At 42.2% G+C, this 17736-nt stretch overlaps 1 protein-coding gene and 1 pseudogene across 1 annotated transcript in view; both read left to right on the top strand.

Annotated features, from left to right (window-relative positions):
* LOC126419541 (ras-like protein family member 10B) overlaps window positions 1-17736 on the top strand; it is a 140189-nt gene that overhangs the window by 15899 nt on the left and 106554 nt on the right. The window lies entirely within an intron of this gene.
* LOC126419936 (5S ribosomal RNA) lies at window positions 10769-10886 on the top strand (annotated as a pseudogene).

The following is a 17736-nucleotide window of genomic DNA, read 5'->3' as shown; positions in this document are numbered from 1 at the left end:
ATGACTTAACTTAAGCTCCGGCGAACGCCTCGTCTCCATGGACGAAAGTACTAAAGTACTAAAATTCTTATCGTATGTCACTAATGGCATCACACACCAGACGTGTTTTCGGGTGGCGGATTCGGTTCACTTGTCGCCTTGTCATCAAACATTAGCGGTTCCCATTCGAAAGCGACTTCCTTTGGATTGCTAATAGAGTAGTTGTGCAGAATCAATAGTCATTATAGGTCCCTACCTTACACCCCGCCATTGCAAACGGACGTTAGACCCGAACAGCGGAAAAAAAAGTTGGCGCGAGGGAGGTTTGAACACGGCTTGCTCGCTTGGCAATGCAACACTGCAACGGCTTCACTACGACGCCACTTCTCTTCAGGTTTGCTCTATATTGTAGTTGTTACTCTTGGACTGTTCGCTGTTTCTGTTTTGCTCTTTTTTCACAGTCTAGTACGCCTTCCTCCTATTTCGATGCTTCATCAGTTTTTGACGGGCTGTTTACTGTGCCCTCTTACCACTAAATCTGAGAGGGGTGCGATGGGTAGTTTCCCTTGCATCAAAAGGCAAAATAAATCGAACACTTTTGTTCGTATTGGGAAAAAAATGTCTTAATGGAAAAAAATCAGTTTGCCGTTCTGTTGCACTTGACCTTCTCTGAATTCCTTTAGTTGTCGGACACATTCTTTCGATTAAATAGCTTAAAATGGAAGAAAGGATCAGTATTTGAAGTAGGAGACAAAACACACAAATTATAGACATGCCATAAATGTTGTTGCTGCGTACTTAACTTGGAAGACAGGTTTGATGTAGCTCTCCCAGCAAGCCGTTTTATCTCCAAATAGCTACTGTAATCTCCATACATCAGAACCTGCTTCTGTATTCGTCTATTGGTCTCCTACTACAATTTCACCACCCATACTTTCCTCCTACTCGGGTTGTATCCATCTAAATTTCCCCGTTCTTTTGTAACACCATATATCAAAAGCTTCTGCTCTCCTCTTGTCTCAACTGCGTATTGTGTACGTTTCACTTACCTACAAATGAAATGAAACGATCGTATGGCATTGTTGGCCGGGAGGCCACATGGGGGGACGTTCGGCCGCCGTATTGCAAGTCGTTTTTAGTTGACGCCACTTCGGCGACTTGCGAGTCAATGATGATGAAGAACACACAACACCCAGTCATCACGAGGCAGAGAAAATTCCTGACCCCGCCGGGAATCGAACCCAGGACCCCGTGCGCGGGAAGCGAGAACTTACCCACAAGGTTACACTCATAACCTCTTTTCAACACAATATCCATTCGGTCCAGTTACTCTTCCAAGTTTATGCTGTATTTGACAGAATTACCGTGTTATCGGTAAACGTCGAAGTTTTTTTATTTCCTGTTACTGAATTATAATTCTTTCTCCATATGTTTCTTTGGTTAAATTTACTGTTTATGCAATATACAAATTGAATAAAATCTGAGTTGACTTACAGCCCTGTCTCACTCTCTTCTCAACTACTGCTCCCCTCTCACGTCCTTCGACTCTTGTAACTATTCGTCACTGTCGCTTGAACAGCTCGCATTTATGGCACAAGTCTGGCCCAACGGCAAGTCTACAGCGACTGTAAAAAAACGCAAGTGTTTTCTGTATATCAAAAAGGAAAAAAACAGACTCGCAATATTATTCACCAATATCCTTAAAGTCGCAAGGCTACAGAATTCTCGAGCAAATTCGGAGTTAGAATATAATGAATTTCCTTCGGCGAGGAAAACTATCCTCAGATCAACAAGTTTTTAGAAAGCCTCAACGGGTGCGGGGCAAAGTCAGGGCATGCGGGGACCAAGCAGCAATCGGTATTGTAATTGTCAACTGTCGAAGCTGCGTTGGTGAAGTACCAGAACTTCAAGCGCTGATAGAAAGCACCGAAGCTGAAATCGTTATAGGTACAGAAAGCTGGCTTAAGCCAGAGATAAATTCTGCCGAAATTTTTACTAAGGTACAGACGGTGTTTAGAAAGGATAGATTGCATGCAACCGGTGGTGGAGTGTTCGTCGCTGTTAGTAGTAGTTTATCCTGTAGTGAAGTAGAAGTGGATAGTTCCTGTGAATTATTATGGGTGAAGGTTACACTCAACAACCGAGCTAGGTTAATAATTGGCTCCTTCTACCGACCTCCCGACTCAGCAGCATTAGTGGCAGAACAACTGAGAGAAAATTTGGAATACATTTCACACAAATTTTCTCAGCATGTTATAGTCTTAGGTGGAGATTTCAATTTACCAGATATAGACTGGGACACTCAGATGTTTAGGACTGGTGGTAGGGACAGAGCATCGAGTGACATTATACTGAGTGCACTATCCGAAAATTACCTCGAGCAATTAAACAGAGAACCGACTCGTGGAGATAACATCTTGGACCTACTGATAACAAACAGACCCGAACTTTTCGACTCTTTAAGTGTAGAACAGGGAATCAGTGATCATAAGGCCGTTGTAGCATCCCTGAATATTGAAGTTAATAGGAATATAAAAAAAAGGAGGAAGGTTTATCTGTTTAGCAAGAGTAATAGAAGGCAGATTTCAGACTACCTAACAGATCAAAACGAAAATTTCTGTTCCGACACTGACAATGTTGAGTGTTTATGGAAAAAGTTCAAGGCAATCGTAAAATGCGTTTTAGACAGGTACGTGCCGAGTAAAACTGTGAGGGACGGGAAAAACCCACTGTGGTACAACAATAAAGTTAGGAAACTACTGCGAAAGCAAAGAGAGCTTCACTCTAAGTTTAAACGCAGCCAAAACCTCTCAGACAAACAGAAGCTAAACGATGTCAAAGTTAGCGTAAGGAGGGCTATGCGTGAAGCGTTCAGTGAATTCGAAAGTAAAATTCTAAGTACCGACTTGACAGAAAATCCTAGGAAGTTCTGGTCTTACGTTAAATCAGTAAGTGGCTCGAAACAGCATATCCAGACACTCCCGGATGATGATGGCATTGAAACAGAGGATGACACGCGTAAAGCTGAAATACTAAATACCTTTTTCCAAACCTGTTTCACAGAGGAAGATCTCACTGCAGTTCCTTCTATAAATCCTCGCACAAACGAAAAAATGGCTGACATCGAAATAAGTGTCCAAGGAATAGAAGAAAAGCAACTGGAATCACTCAACAGAGGAAAGTCCACTGGACCTGACGGGATACCAATTCGATTCTACACAGTGTACGCGAAAGAACTTGCCCCCCTTCTAACAGCCGTGTACCGCAAGTCTCTAGAGGAACGGAGGGTTCCAAATGATTTGAAAAGAGCACGGGTAGTCCCAGTCTTCAAGAAGGGTCGTCGAGCAGATGCGCAAAACTGTAGACCTATATCTCTGACGTCGATCTGTTGTAGAATTTTAGAACATGTTTTTTGCTCGAGTATCATGTCGTTTTTGGAAACCCAGAATCTACTATGTAGGAATCAACATGGATTCCGGAAACAGCGATCGTGTGAGACCCAACTGGCTTTATTTGTTCATGAGACCCAGAAAATATTAGATACAGGCTCCCAGGTAGATGCTATTTTTCTTGACCTCCGGAAGGCCTTCGATACAGTTCCGCACTGTCGCCTGATAAACAAAGTAAGAGCCTTCGGAATATCAGACCAGCTGTGTGGCTGGATTGAAGAGTTTTTAGCAAACAGAACACAGCATGTTGTTATCAATGGAGAGACGTCTACAGACGTTAAAGTAACCTCTGGCGTGCCACAGAGGAGTGTTATGGGACCATTGCTTTTCACAATATATATAAATGACCTAGTAGATAGTGTCGGAAGTTCCATGCGGCTTTTCGCGGATGATGCTGTAGTATACAGAGAAGTTGCAGCATTAGAAAATTGTAGCGAAATGCAGGAAGATCTGCAGCGGATAGGCACTTGGTGCAGGGAGTGGCAACTATCCCTTAACATAGACAAATGTAATGTATTGCGAATACATAGAAAGAAGGATCCTTTATTGTATGATTATATGATAGCGGAACGAACAGTGGTAGCAGTTACTTCTGTAAAATATCTGGGAGTATGCGTGCGGAACGATTTGAAGTGGAATGATCATATAAAATTAATTGTTGGTAAGGCGGGTACCAGGTTGAGATTCATTGGGAGAGTGCTTAGAAAATGTAGTCCATCAACAAAGGAGGTGGCTTACAAAACACTCGTTCGACCTATACTTGAGTATTGCTCATCAGTGTGGGATCCGTACCAGATCGGTTTGACGGAGGAGATAGAGAAGATCCAAAGAAGAGCGGCGCGTTTCGTCACAGGGTTATTTGGTAACCGTGATAGCGTTACGGAGATGTTTAATAAACTCAAGTGGCAGACTCTGCAAGAGAGGCGCTCTGCATCGCGGTGTAGAGTGCTCGCCAGGTTTCGAGAGGGAGCGTTTCTGGATGAGGTATCGAATATATTGCTTCCCCCTACTTATACCTCCCGAGGAGATCACGAATGTAAAATTAGAGAGATTAGAGCGCGCACGGAGGCTTTCAGACAGTTATTCTTCCCGCGAACCATACGCGACTGGAACAGGAAAGGGAGGTAATGACAGTGGCACGTAAAGTGCCCTCCGCCACACACCGTTGGGTGGCTTGCGGAGTATAAATGTAGATGTAGATGTAGACATCGCTCGTGCAATCTCACCTTGTTCTTTTCTCGTAGCATATCCTGTACACTAAGGATTACGGGCAAGAGACAGATTCCACATTCATAGATTTCCGTGAAACGTGTTTGATAAAGTGCACCTCTGCAGACTGTTACGGAAGTCTAAACAAACGGAGTAGATTCTCAGATACGCGAGCGGCTCGTACACTGCTTGTGCAGTAGCACTCAGTACACTGTCCTGGAGAGCGAGTGCTCATCGGAGACAGTGGTATCGGCAGGAGAGACACAGGGAAGTGCGACAGGACCGTTCTTTTTCTCCAGATACGTAAAGGATCTGACGGATAGCGTTAGCAGCAAACTGCGACTTTTCGCTAATGGCTCTGTGATGTACGGGAAAGTATCGACGTAGAGTGACTGTAGGGGGATAAAGGTTTAGTTGGGCAGAATTTCTATTTGGTGTGATGAAAAACGGATTGCTCTAAGTGTAGAAAAATGTAAGTTAATGGAGATTAATAGGAAAAACAGTCCTGTAATGTTCGTATACGGCATTGGTGGTTTTCTGCTTCACTGTGACACTTCAATTGAGTATCTACGTGTAGCGTTGCACAGTGATATGAAATGGAACGAGCACATTACATTGTTCATCGGGATGGTAGTCTCCCGTTTACTGGAAGAAATCTAAGGAAGTGCAGCTTATCTTTGCGTACAGAACACATGTGCGGCCCAGTCTTATGTATTTTTCGAGTGTTTGGGATCCGCACATGATCAGGTTAAAGGAGCACATCGATGAAGTCCAGAGGCGTGCTACTAGATTTGTCAACGGTACGTGGACTCAAATGGTAATCAGTGAACGAAAAAACAGTATTGAGACAATATAATGAACTGGCACTTGCGTCTGACACCAGAGTGATTCTACTGACAAGAACGAACGGTACATCTCGCGTAAGGAATCTGAAGACGAGGGACATTAGGGATCATACATAAGCGCAAAAGACAGTCTTTTTTCCTCTGTCCATTGGTGGGTGGAGCACAGTAGGCAATAACTTTTCTCCGGCAACAACCATATGGCGGCTTTTGGAGTAGGTCTCTAGCTGTAGATGTATAGGGGTGGACAGAAATACGGAAATACCAAAAACACTCCACATTACTATTCCTGTTCGCTGTAGGAAAAGCGTTGGCATCGAAATCAGCTTCCAGTCGTCTTGGAACGAATGAATACAGGTCCTGCTCAAGGCAGTCTTATACCATTCTTTCTGAAAAACAGTGGCGAGTTCAGGTCACGATGAAGGATGTAGATAGCGATCACACACCATTCTCTCCACAGTAGACGACAGAGACTGTATAAAACTGAGATCTGGTAACTGTGGCAGCCAGGGGGGATGCGATAGGTTCATCCTCGTGCTCACAAAACCAGTTCCTGTGTGAACAGGTGTCCTGTTGTCTTCGTACACGGCATCATTACTGGGGAAGAAACAGTGTATCATCTGATCTGTTCAAAAAATGGCTCTGAGCACTATGGGACTTAACTGCTGTGATCATCAGTCCCCTAGAACTTAGAACTACTAAAACCTAACTAACCTAAGGACATCACACACATCCATGCCCGAGGCAGGATTCGAACCTGCGACAGTAGCGGTCGCGCGGTTCCAGACTATAGCGCCTAGAACCGCTCGGCCATTCCGGCCGGCATCTGATCTGTGAAAGCGGTTATGTGAGCATACGAACTTGCAGAGACCCATGGTGACCGTGTAATACTAAGATGTAGCTGCCCAACTCATCACCGAACCCCGCCATTTTTGACTCTTGGGATGTAAACTCGGCCAGGATTTGGAAACGGTATGAAACAAGGCTCATTCAACCAAACGAGTAGAGGTATTATGGCATCCACACCACTTTTCTCTGTTACTATCATTTGCATCAGTGATGAGTGATTTTGAAATTTTAGCTCGCCCTGCAGTTTCCTGCTTACGTATTGTTTTGATGCTGACAGGGTTGGAGAGTGCGACATTCAGTTCTCCAGGGACTTTTGAAGTCGTCGTCCTGGTAGTTTTCGTCCCAGTCATCTCCGGTGTCCATCTGTCAGGATCACTCAGCACGTACTTTCACCTGTATTGTGATTAAGCGGATGATGTCTTTCTGCTTTCCCTGTGAGCGGGGCAAATCTTATATATGGCGACTCTTGAAATACCAAACACTTCGGCTGCTTTGGTTATGGAAGCACCCACAATATGAACATCAAGAAAGAATTTGCCCATGTTCGAAGTCACTTGCTACGACATAATGCACTCACACCGACACATAACACTGTTCTTACCACTACCGCCACTTGCAACGTACTGAGAACATTGGACAGGCGCCCTTCGTGGTCAAAACCAACAGCGTAACACACAGGCTTTGCTAACATCTGCTCTTACGTTCAAAATGCATTTCTCGCGTTGCTTCCATACTTTTGTCCTACCCATGTCCATTATATACGTAATTGTACTCCGTACCTTCTGACTAGCAGGAAAAAAATTCAAGATTAAAAGGAGAGCAATGAACTTCACAATATTGTCACGTAGAAGAAGGTGTAAGTAGATGAATGACGAACACTAACTTCACTTAACGGAGGTTTATTCAACACTTGCACATACAAGAACGCGGAGAGAACTGCCTGCGGCCAGGATACATACGGTATATATACAGCTACAGAACTTCTAGAATGTACGCGAACCGAATATAGAAATTAAAATTATACGGTTCAGGAGAGATTTGAACTCACGACCGTCCAAGCAACAGTATAGAATCATAACCGCTACACTATTTTTTTTAATTACCTGACCGGAAATCGAACCCGGCCTCCTTAGGACGGCAGTCCGTCACACTGACCATTTTTTTTTTTTTTTTTACTCAGGATCACGTCCCAGTCATATCCGGTGTCCATCTGTCAGGATCACTCAGCACGTACTTTCACCTGTATTGTGATTAAGCGGGGCAATTGTGTTTTTTTTTAATGGCAAGTTCGCTACCAACTTTTCTTTGTACTTTTTCTCGTAAATAATAAAGAAAATGACTGTGTTGAAAATAAAAAAAAATGACGAAAGGGACTCGATCCAGCGATCTCGCGATTACGAGACTTGAACGCTAACCACTTTTTTATTTTTTTTTTATTTTTTAATGGAAAAAGGCGTCTTTCAGTTGCGACAAACAAAATTAGAATGTACGTGCCTAGCAACAACAGAACAAGAGTTCCTTCTAAACTATGAAATAGACTTTGAAACTAATAGTATGATATGAAACTTCCTGGCAGATTAAAACTGTGTGCCCGACCGAGACTCGAACTCGGGACCTTCGCCTTTCGCGGGCAAGTACTCTGCCAACTGAGCTACCAAAGCACGAATCACGCCCGATACTCACAGCTGTACTTCTGCCAGTACCTCGTCTCCTACCTTCCAAACTTTACAGTTTTAATCTGCCAGGAAGTTTCATATCAGCGCACACTCCGCTGCAGAGTGAAAATCTCATTCTGGAAACATCCCCCAGGCTGTGGCTAAGCCATGTCTCCGCAATATCCTTTCTTTCAGGAGTGCTAGTTCTGCAAGGTTCGCAGGAGAGCTTCTGTAAAGTTTGGAAGGTAGGAGACGAGGTACTGGCAGAAGTAAAGCTGTGAGTACCGGGCGTGATTCGTGCTTCGGTAGCTCAGTTGGTAGAGCACTTGCCCGCGAAAGGCAAAGGTCCCGAGTTCGAGTCGCGGTCGGGCACACAGTTTTAATCTGCCAGGAAGTTTCATATCAGCGCACACTCCGCTGCAGAGTGAAAATCTCATTCTGGTAATAGTATGATGATAGATAATAAAGAAAAAAGTGTAACCAAATCCCGCACGCCATTCCATGTGAATGGCCCATCTGCGTACAGATTCCATGTTCCAAGTTGATAAAACATTTCGCAGAGTGTGGAGCTTCATGACGGCGGTCATCCTCTGCCCGGTACTCCCCATCTGTGAGGGGGATTATCGAAGACGCTGCGCAAATAGTTCGCAAATAGCTGTCGGTACCGGGATGTACGCTCAAGTGTGCTATGACTGTCCTGCAGAAATTGCCAGTAATCAAGTACCATCTTCTCATCATCTCGGAAGAGGTAGTATATGGACATGCCTTTAAACCATGTGTGAGCGTGAGTCTTCGCAGGTGGGAAATAAGTATCCTCTGGACAAAGGAGGAGCCGTGGCTCAATTGTGCGAGGTGCGATACGTAGGTAGCAGGCGAGGATCTTCTGCACTAGCAGCCATACCTCTAACGCCGATCCACATGTTAAACGGTGTTCGTCAGTATCCACGAGGTGGCAACGTGGGCAAAGGGGGGAATCCGTCATCCCAATAGCGTGCAGCCTTTGTCGTGTTACAACCTTCCCTTTCACCACCTGGTAACTACGGTGAGTTTGTTACTCCGCTTCTTCTGCGACAATATTAGATTGATTATGTCGGCCCTACAGAGTTAAATCTGCGCCTTCAGCGTCCCGTGGAGTTAAAGAGCAGCGCTTTTGCAAGAATACGTATACGAAATAAAACTTCCAAATACTTTTTAGGAGTGCATATATTAAAACTGCTGAAGTAGTAAGCAGACTCTATCAATAAACCTGACCGACATATTCATCCAAATGCGTTACCGTCTGATGCCCCACTAATATTAGTTCCCCGCTTCGCACGTTTCTCCTCACTGCACCATATCTTGAAGGTTGTTTAAAAGTTCACATGTATCGCAGGGCGAATGAGGGACTAGGTCCTAAGATCACGTTCACGAACAAGGAAAAAAAAAAAGAAGAAAAAGAAACTGGGTGGTGCACGATGCCGATGCGGGCAAGGACGTATTTCCTTCGTTACAGTATTAAAAAGAAAATCCTCAAGCAATTTCCTTAACCTCCAAAATTTGCGTTTCTTTACTTAATTCCGTCAGTACAAGGAAGACTGTTTCGATGGTACCATGCAAGATGGACCGCAAATTTTCCATCATTAGGTCGAAAGAATCTAGTTACTGCCATAAGATTTGGAGCAAGTCCTTTTCTACATGTTCACCCTTCAGTGCGCCTTATTTCTTCCACCTGTGGATGACTTGGAAGACACTTTAGCTGCAGAAGTTTACATTTCAGCTGTTCAAGAAAGGTTCCACATTGAAAGACGTCTCGTCATCGTCCTGGAAATGCCTACCATGCTACATATTAATTAGGTAACTTTGCTTTTTCACGTTGGTAGTTAAATGTTAATCAGTATTCCTCGCAGAATCGCTGCCACGTACCAAACAAGTTATCAGCTTTCATAGCTCTATTCAACGATACTAATTTTAGATCATATTTTCGTTTTAAAATGTGACGCAGGAAGCCACAGTGCTGTTTAGGTTAGTTGTACAGGTTGTGAGTACTGTGTGGTTCAATGTTCTGTTTGCCGTTAACCTTCATTCCTTATCTAAGAGGGTTGAAACTTAAATGGCGCTGAGCACTATGGGACTTAACTACTGAGGTCATCAGTCCCCTAGAACTTAGAACTACTTAAACCGAACTAACCTAAGGACATCACACACATCCATGCCCGAGGCAGGATTCGAACCTGCGACCGTAGCGGTCACGCGGTTCCAAACTGACGCGCTTAGAACCGCACGGCCACACCGGCCGGCGAAACTTAAATAGTGGCAACTATTTATTCACAACCGATACAAAAGAGCTACATGTTTTCACCTGTTACTGTCCTTCAAGTAGTCACCAGCACTGTGTAGAACCCGTTGGCAGCGATGTGGAAGGTGTAGTATACCGTTAACAGAGCCTGTTCTGTTGATGGTGTGAACTGTTCCAGAGATTTGACAGGCAGTAAACCGCTCCATTCGCACCATCAACAGAACAGGCTCTCCTAACGGTATAGTACGCCTTCCATGTCGCTGGCAACGGGTTCTACACAACGCTGGTGACTACTTTGGAGGACAGTAAAAGGTGCTAACATGTAACTCTTTTGTATCGCTTGTGAATAAACAGTTGCCACTATTTAAGTTCCAACCACCGTATTTATTTATTTCAGTTATTTTATTCTCTGGCCTGTATGATGATGTGCCCTGCCACGAATTCCTCTCTTCTGTCAACTTTTTCGTACTACGTTATTAACATTCTACATCTTCATATCTACAGTCTTGCGGCAACGGCCTTGCCGTAGTGGATACACCGGTTCCCGTCAGATCACCGAAGTTAAGCGCTGTCGGGCGTGGCCGGCATTTGGATGGGTGACCACACAGGCAGCCACGCGCTGTTGCCATTTTTCGGGGTGCACTGAGCCTCGTGATGCCAACTGAGGAGCTACTCGACCGAATAGTAGCGGCTCCGGTCAAAGAAAACCATCATAACGACTGGGAGAGCGGTGTGCTGACCACACGCCCCTCCTATCCGCACCCTCAGCTGAGGATGGGCCCCTTGTGGCCTGAAGATGGAATGCTAGCGTCTTGCAGACGCTCCGAATTGTAGCTTCTAACATGGCGGTGTGTAACGTAACTATGTCAGTGCATGAGAAATCGAGAGTACGAATCCCAATAATTCATCCACACATGGATCTCCCTCTCCTCCTGACAATACTAGACCATGCACGAGCACAGCGATACCGGCAGTAATCCAATGCCTTGGGTTCACTCTCATCGATCATTCTTTCAAAACACAAGAGCAGCAGTTCCATCCTACGTCCTCAGCTATTTTTTGGACATAGTATAATTTCTGTCTTCACCTACCTAAACACGGGACCATGCTGGAAAGTAATGCTTCCGACTTTCTTTATCTGAAAACTCTTAAAACTTTTTAAACAGAACATTAACGTGATACATTCTTACTCTTCATGTCTACATACTTCTATCTCAACATGATCACTCTGTCGACGAACACGTTTCTTGCAACAAGAGACCAGTTTGTTGGTACCATCACTGTAGAACGTTTGCCTTGTTGCCTTGGTTGACGGAACCACAACCTCCCATCTGCTTGCCCCGCTTCATCACGATCGAAGTGAAGTCCTGGAAGGTGTCCTTTAAGTTTTAGGAACAGATTAAAATCGGATGCCGCCAAGTCGGAACTGTATGCTGTAATGTTGATGCATTAAGTTGTTCTGAAAGCGGTGCTGACATATATTTATATACTCTCCTTTTATATATATATATATATATATATATATATATATATATATATATATATATACATATATATAAGGAGAATTTGAATAAAAACAAATAAATCAGTTTATATTTGGACATTTATTTTAACATTGACCATTGTTCCGTTAAAATTTCAGCATATTAAACTTGAATCATAACTAAACTGGTGCCTTATTTAGGATCGTGAAAATGTGAGTTTGTAATCTTACGGAACATATCAAATATGGAGCCAAGATTGGGAGACTGCATACAACGCTGCATTCATAAAATAACACACGAAGAACGTTGAAACATATGCAAGAGGAAATTAACAACAACCAACTGATTCAGTTTTCACCCAAAGAAGTTACGTTCGTAGCGCAATCCTGTCCGTCATGAAATTACCACACACTGGTATACTAAATTCATACTAACTTCATACTAAATTCACACTAACTCTCTGTGAAATTTTCCCGAAAAGAATAGATGAGGGCTACTTTGATGATTACACCACATGCTTCACGTGGTTAACTTGGTTTACACAAAGAGTGTAACTCCACAATAATTTTGATAGTTAAAATAAATTACATCGAAACGCAATTTACAAAAGAAAAACCTCGAACTGGTTACTATCGTCTTACTATTAACCTGATGGGTCAAACAAATGTATAAGCACGTGGTACTGGTCTCACAAAGTACACAACACGTGGGTTGAACATAAAGAAAAGTTGCTATATTGAAAAATATTGTCAAGACGAGATGTTATAATCTCACGCACATTCACATTTAAGATTGATGATCTTAGTTAGAGTTACAGATCATCAACATGTGGTTCCACCTTACTCACAAAGTAGTTACAAAGCAACTACTGGAAGATATTCTGAACTTCACACTCGAATTACACTGCGTTGCAATTTAAGATAACATTAGATATTTTAGATCTAAACCTGTTATAAAGGTGATTAAATTTTCAGTTAGGCTGAACTTAAGAAATCCATTGTCCTACGGACTTAACAGAGACGCGCTTAGCCAGAGATCTTACCACTTCAGACGCTCGCCACGGACAGACTGAAGTGGGCCCCTACCGAGCGTGCTTCACAGATACAAACGGAAGTGACCAGAGAGGCAGCTTCCTATACCAACATGACAAGGGACGGACAGGACCATACCAAGAATAGAAACCTCTTTGCTTTTAGAAAGCGTAGCTACCTGTTCTGACGTTGGTCCTACTGTTCTGTAGCAGACAGGCTACAAATACATTTGCTCATTCATCCTTTCACACAGAGGGGAAGGGGGATGACAGTATCTTATCATATACAGTATATAAAAGAAAGCGGATGTGGGTTCCGTATGAGACTGTGTGACATGAATTACATATAAACTGTGTTTTAAAGTGTAGTAGTGTGACAGATCGTTCTTGTTTATGTGTAAAAGTGACGCGTTCCATTGCTCAGTCTCCTCCCAGATAGAGTCAGAAACACCACAGTAAATTTAGAAGAGGAATTTATGCAGCAAATGACAACAGATTTAAGAAATTAACACGAAAGGAATCCAACAGAGACCTTTCAATGCAGAGTGATCAATTACTGCGGACGTAAGGCTCGCAGTGCACGTGTGTGGTCTGACATTGTCATGCTGTGAGGAGAGAATGCTCCATGTGTGGACGAACTCCGAACTCTTCAAATTATACTTTCAGCTTCTCAAGCACCGACACGCTTACGTTAGACGCCGCCATGTTACACGCTACAAATCGTAGGCCTCTAGCGGTAGAGGGCTACAAGTATGTGGACACGAAGAATAAAATATACAATATTAATAATTTTTTATTTAATAAGCTTTAAGAGTTTTCACAGAAGAGATTTAGAGGCATTACATTTCAGTACGAAGTATTTTACTCGAATAAAGTTGCTCACGTCGCTTACGAGAAAAAAACATGGAAACGTAGATATGAAACGTGCGAATGAATTGATGTGTCCTTTGTAAAAAGCACGCTCCCTGATGGCCGTAGCGCGTTTGACTGCGAACGAAGCCAAGCCACTGACGTGAAGAGGTCGTTCGCCCTGGGGGCGGCAATATTTCCACGTACGCCCACGCACAGCGCTGCCTTCCGCGTCCCAGAAGCGGTGGTAGCCAACCAGCGCTGTTTGCGTCACCTAATGCCAATTAACGAAGCCTATCTACTTCGCCGCTTCGTGCTCCCCCATACAGAACGCAACACACGACAAATATAGCTCATGGGCGGCGCAATAAGTTAAACTGCTGTTCCGGTAACCGTCAGACGTTTTTCTATATTTTGAAAGTGTACTGCGTCCGTCTGAATACTGCTATTCAATTATCCTGCTTAATCAAATACTGACGCCGTGAGCTTATCGGTTTACCCAACGCCGTTTTAAACGAAAATACTACAAGCACAAAATATGTTGTATTTTAGGCTGTCTTCATTTTGTGTGTTATAGCCCCATTCGTTTCACACAGTCAGCGTACTGGCGCTGACGAACGCGATGCACACAAAATGATGACACAAAATTATGGAAAGTTATTTTCGTTTGTTTGCAGAATTTTGAAATGTAATTTTAAAAAACTGAAAAACTGAAAATTTTTTTTCTTATTGAAATGATGAACGGAAGGCTGAGAAAAAAAATACTCCTGATACATACTCCTATCAAAAAATATAACAAAATGGAAAAATGTATACAGATGTCAAATAATAATAATAATAATGCGCTTATGCAGGCATGCATCTATACGTATTATAAAAATGTCAATGTATGTGTGTGTGTGTGTGTGTGTGTGTGTGTGTGTGTGTGTGTGTGTGTGTGTGTGTGTGTGTGAGTGTGTGTGCGCGTGTGTGCGTGTGTGTGAGTGGGTGGGTGAGTGGGTGGGTGGGTGGATGTATGCATGTGAGCGTCTGCGTGCGTGTGTCTGTTTGTTTGTTTTTTCACATTTCCTCTTAAACAACTGGACCGATTTTATCCGAATTTGATACACATATCACTTACAGTCTGGCAACAGCCGCTGTTGTGATGAGGACCACCTATCTACAATAGTTCAGGAGATATGTTTCATAAACACTAAGAAGCCTGAAAGAAATGCCGCATCATGCATGAAGTTTTTATACATTTTTTCTTTACTACTAAGACACTCCTACAATCTTTATCCAGTAGGTGGAATTCTCTTTCAGATGTAATAAAAACGTTTACACACTTCAGTTTGCCTCACCACACTTTCTACTTTTTCTGTACTGTTCATCTTTATACAAAGCGTATCACAAAGGTAATAAAATTTTGTTGTTACAACTTTACTTAGAAAGAAAATGAAAATATTCATACAAACAAATCCCTAAGATCTCTATACCACTAACAGGTGGCACAATGTGTTGTATTTGTAACCCGTAGACGTACGTATTGATATACAGTGGAAACTCCTTTAACCGAACTAATTGTTGTCGTAAGTAATTCGGATAATCGAAAACCCGCGTAACTGAATGTATGAAGCCAAGCGATTTTTGTTTTATTAACTCTAGGAATGCTGAGGGAATTAGATTAGGAAATGAGACACTTAAAGTAGTAAAGGAGTTTTGCTATTTAGGAAGTAAAATAACTGATGATGGTCGAAGTAGAGAGGATATAAAATGTAGACTGGCAATGGCAAGGAAATCGTTTCTGAAGAAGAGAAATTTGTTAACGTCGAGTATAGATTTAAGTGTAAGGAAGTCGTTTCTGAAAGTATTTGTATGGAGTGTAGCCACGTATGGAAGTGAAACATGGACGATAACTAGTTTGGACAAGAAGAGAATAGAAGCTTTCGAAATATGGTGCTACAGAAGAATGCTGAAGATAAGGTGGGTAGATCACGTAACTAATGAGGAGGTATTGAATAGGATTGGGGAGAAGAGAAGTTTGTGGCACAACTTGACTAGAAGAAGGGATCGGTTGGTAGGACATGTTTTGAGACATCAAGGGATCACAAATTTAGCATTGGAGGGCACCGTGGAGGGTAAAAATCGTAGAGGGAGACCAAGAGATGAATACACTAAGCAGATTCAGAAGGATGTAGGTTCCAGTAGGTACTGGGAGATGAAGAAGCTTGCACAGGATAGAGTAGCATGGAGAGCTGCATCAAACCAGTCTCAGGACTGAAGGCAACAACAACAACAACCCTAGGAAAATAGCCTACGTCGCCCGTGCGTGGTTATCTTCTAAAGACTGATACGTTGTCATTTGATTATCTTTCTAGGGTTAACACCTAATGTCAGATGTTTATTCAAAGCAACAAAATAAATTAAAAGTATTTAACTCAAGAAACATCAATCTTTATTAAGAAATTAGAGTCAACTTTGTGTATCCGTGTACATATTTTTTTAAAATTTCTAAACTACTGTAATCTTAATCGCGAAACATGCAACTCACATAGGTCAGTCACTATAGTTTAATTTTGTTTAAAATCTTTGGTAACTGTTACTTGTCGTAAACAGTTTTTGCTCTTCATTGCTGCTGCATCACGAATGTCTTTTAACTGTAGTAAACTCATGACACCACTGTATTTTTTCGAACTGTTTGAAAGCTGTTTCCAGGACACGAAATTTTAACGTATGTGATGGCCCTGCATCATTTTCCCCATCTAATTTTCTTGTGTTTCATCTTCTTGCATTTCCTGCTGTTCGTTTACCTGCAATACCTTGTCAACAATTTCTCATCTGGCATGATCTGAAAAGCCTTGATCGTTACTGTCACAAGTGAGCCATTCTTTCCTATTATCAGAATCACATTCCTGGCATATTCCTATGGCTTTTAATCAGCTCATTTATTTCGTCCAAACATAATCATTTTATTGAATATTCGTGCTCCCGTTTTAGTATTCTGTTCCATATTTTGTTCAAAGTCTTCCTTTCAATCAAATCCTACGCATCTATAGCCATGTAACATTACTCCTTTAAATTCATTTGCTTGTAGACTGCCAAAACGACTTCTACGTTACCCTCAATAACAGATAATTTATGTAGAAGTTGTTTTCTGTAAGTCGTTTCGATAACACTGGTTGTAGCGATGGTGTCACATTATGATGCAAAAATTTCAGTGTAAATATTCCGTTTTCTCTCAATAACGGTTCAGCAGCAGGAAGAGCTGGTGCATTATCCAATGAAAGTAGAACTTTTCCTTGTTTCCACTTTCGTTTTGAAATTTTTTTGCTTCGGGGATAAAAGTGTCGTCATACTAGTCAAAGAATATTTCATCGTTAATCCATACACTTTTTTCGTTTTTTTTTTTCTTTTCAAAATTAAGATTCTGAAAATTTTAAGGCATCTGGTGTTTTTGGATTTTCCAGTGAGGAGCTAAGGCATTTTATGGGTCCCGGTAGTGTTAGCGCACATTAACATTGTTACCCGCTCTTTGCTGGTGTTACAAGTATACTCTAGGGCTGAACTCTCTCGCCGAGAAGCTAAACGTTTTGACAGTAATGATTTACAATTTAATCCTGTTTCAGCAGCAAAGTCAAACTTGTAGTCATTTCTGCCCAGTTCTTTTTTTAAACCTGTTTATAAAAGAATTTGCTGCGACTACATCAGCTGACAATTTTTCGTCTTGTATTTCTAAATCGCGAATTTCATGATGAGATTTAAATCTGTACAAAACCATCTCTTAATTGGCACAAACGACTCATAGCTAGCTATTCACTTCTTTAACTGTACTGCCTTTTCCCAGCACTAAGGACTAGATATCGTTTGCCCAATTGATCGTTTTTGTAAAAATGAACAATACAAACCTTCTTTCAAAAGTTCATTTTTTGCTTTCTTTATCACTTTTCGACGTTTACTCCCGTATTCACTATCAATTTTGCGGATGTACATCAGAATTGAATCGGCGTTCTTCGTAATATCGCTTATCGTACAAGTACCGATATCAGTTTCTTCTTTTTTAATGAATCAGTAATGTTTATTTCATTCTTAAGCGATGACATCACTCTCTTGCGCTTTAGCAGTTTTAGGCACAGACG

This window comes from Schistocerca serialis, chromosome 9 (genome assembly GCF_023864345.2).
Source record: "Schistocerca serialis cubense isolate TAMUIC-IGC-003099 chromosome 9, iqSchSeri2.2, whole genome shotgun sequence".
NCBI lineage: Eukaryota > Metazoa > Arthropoda > Insecta > Orthoptera > Acrididae > Schistocerca > Schistocerca serialis.
This window is presented reverse-complemented; position numbering and strand designations above follow the sequence as displayed.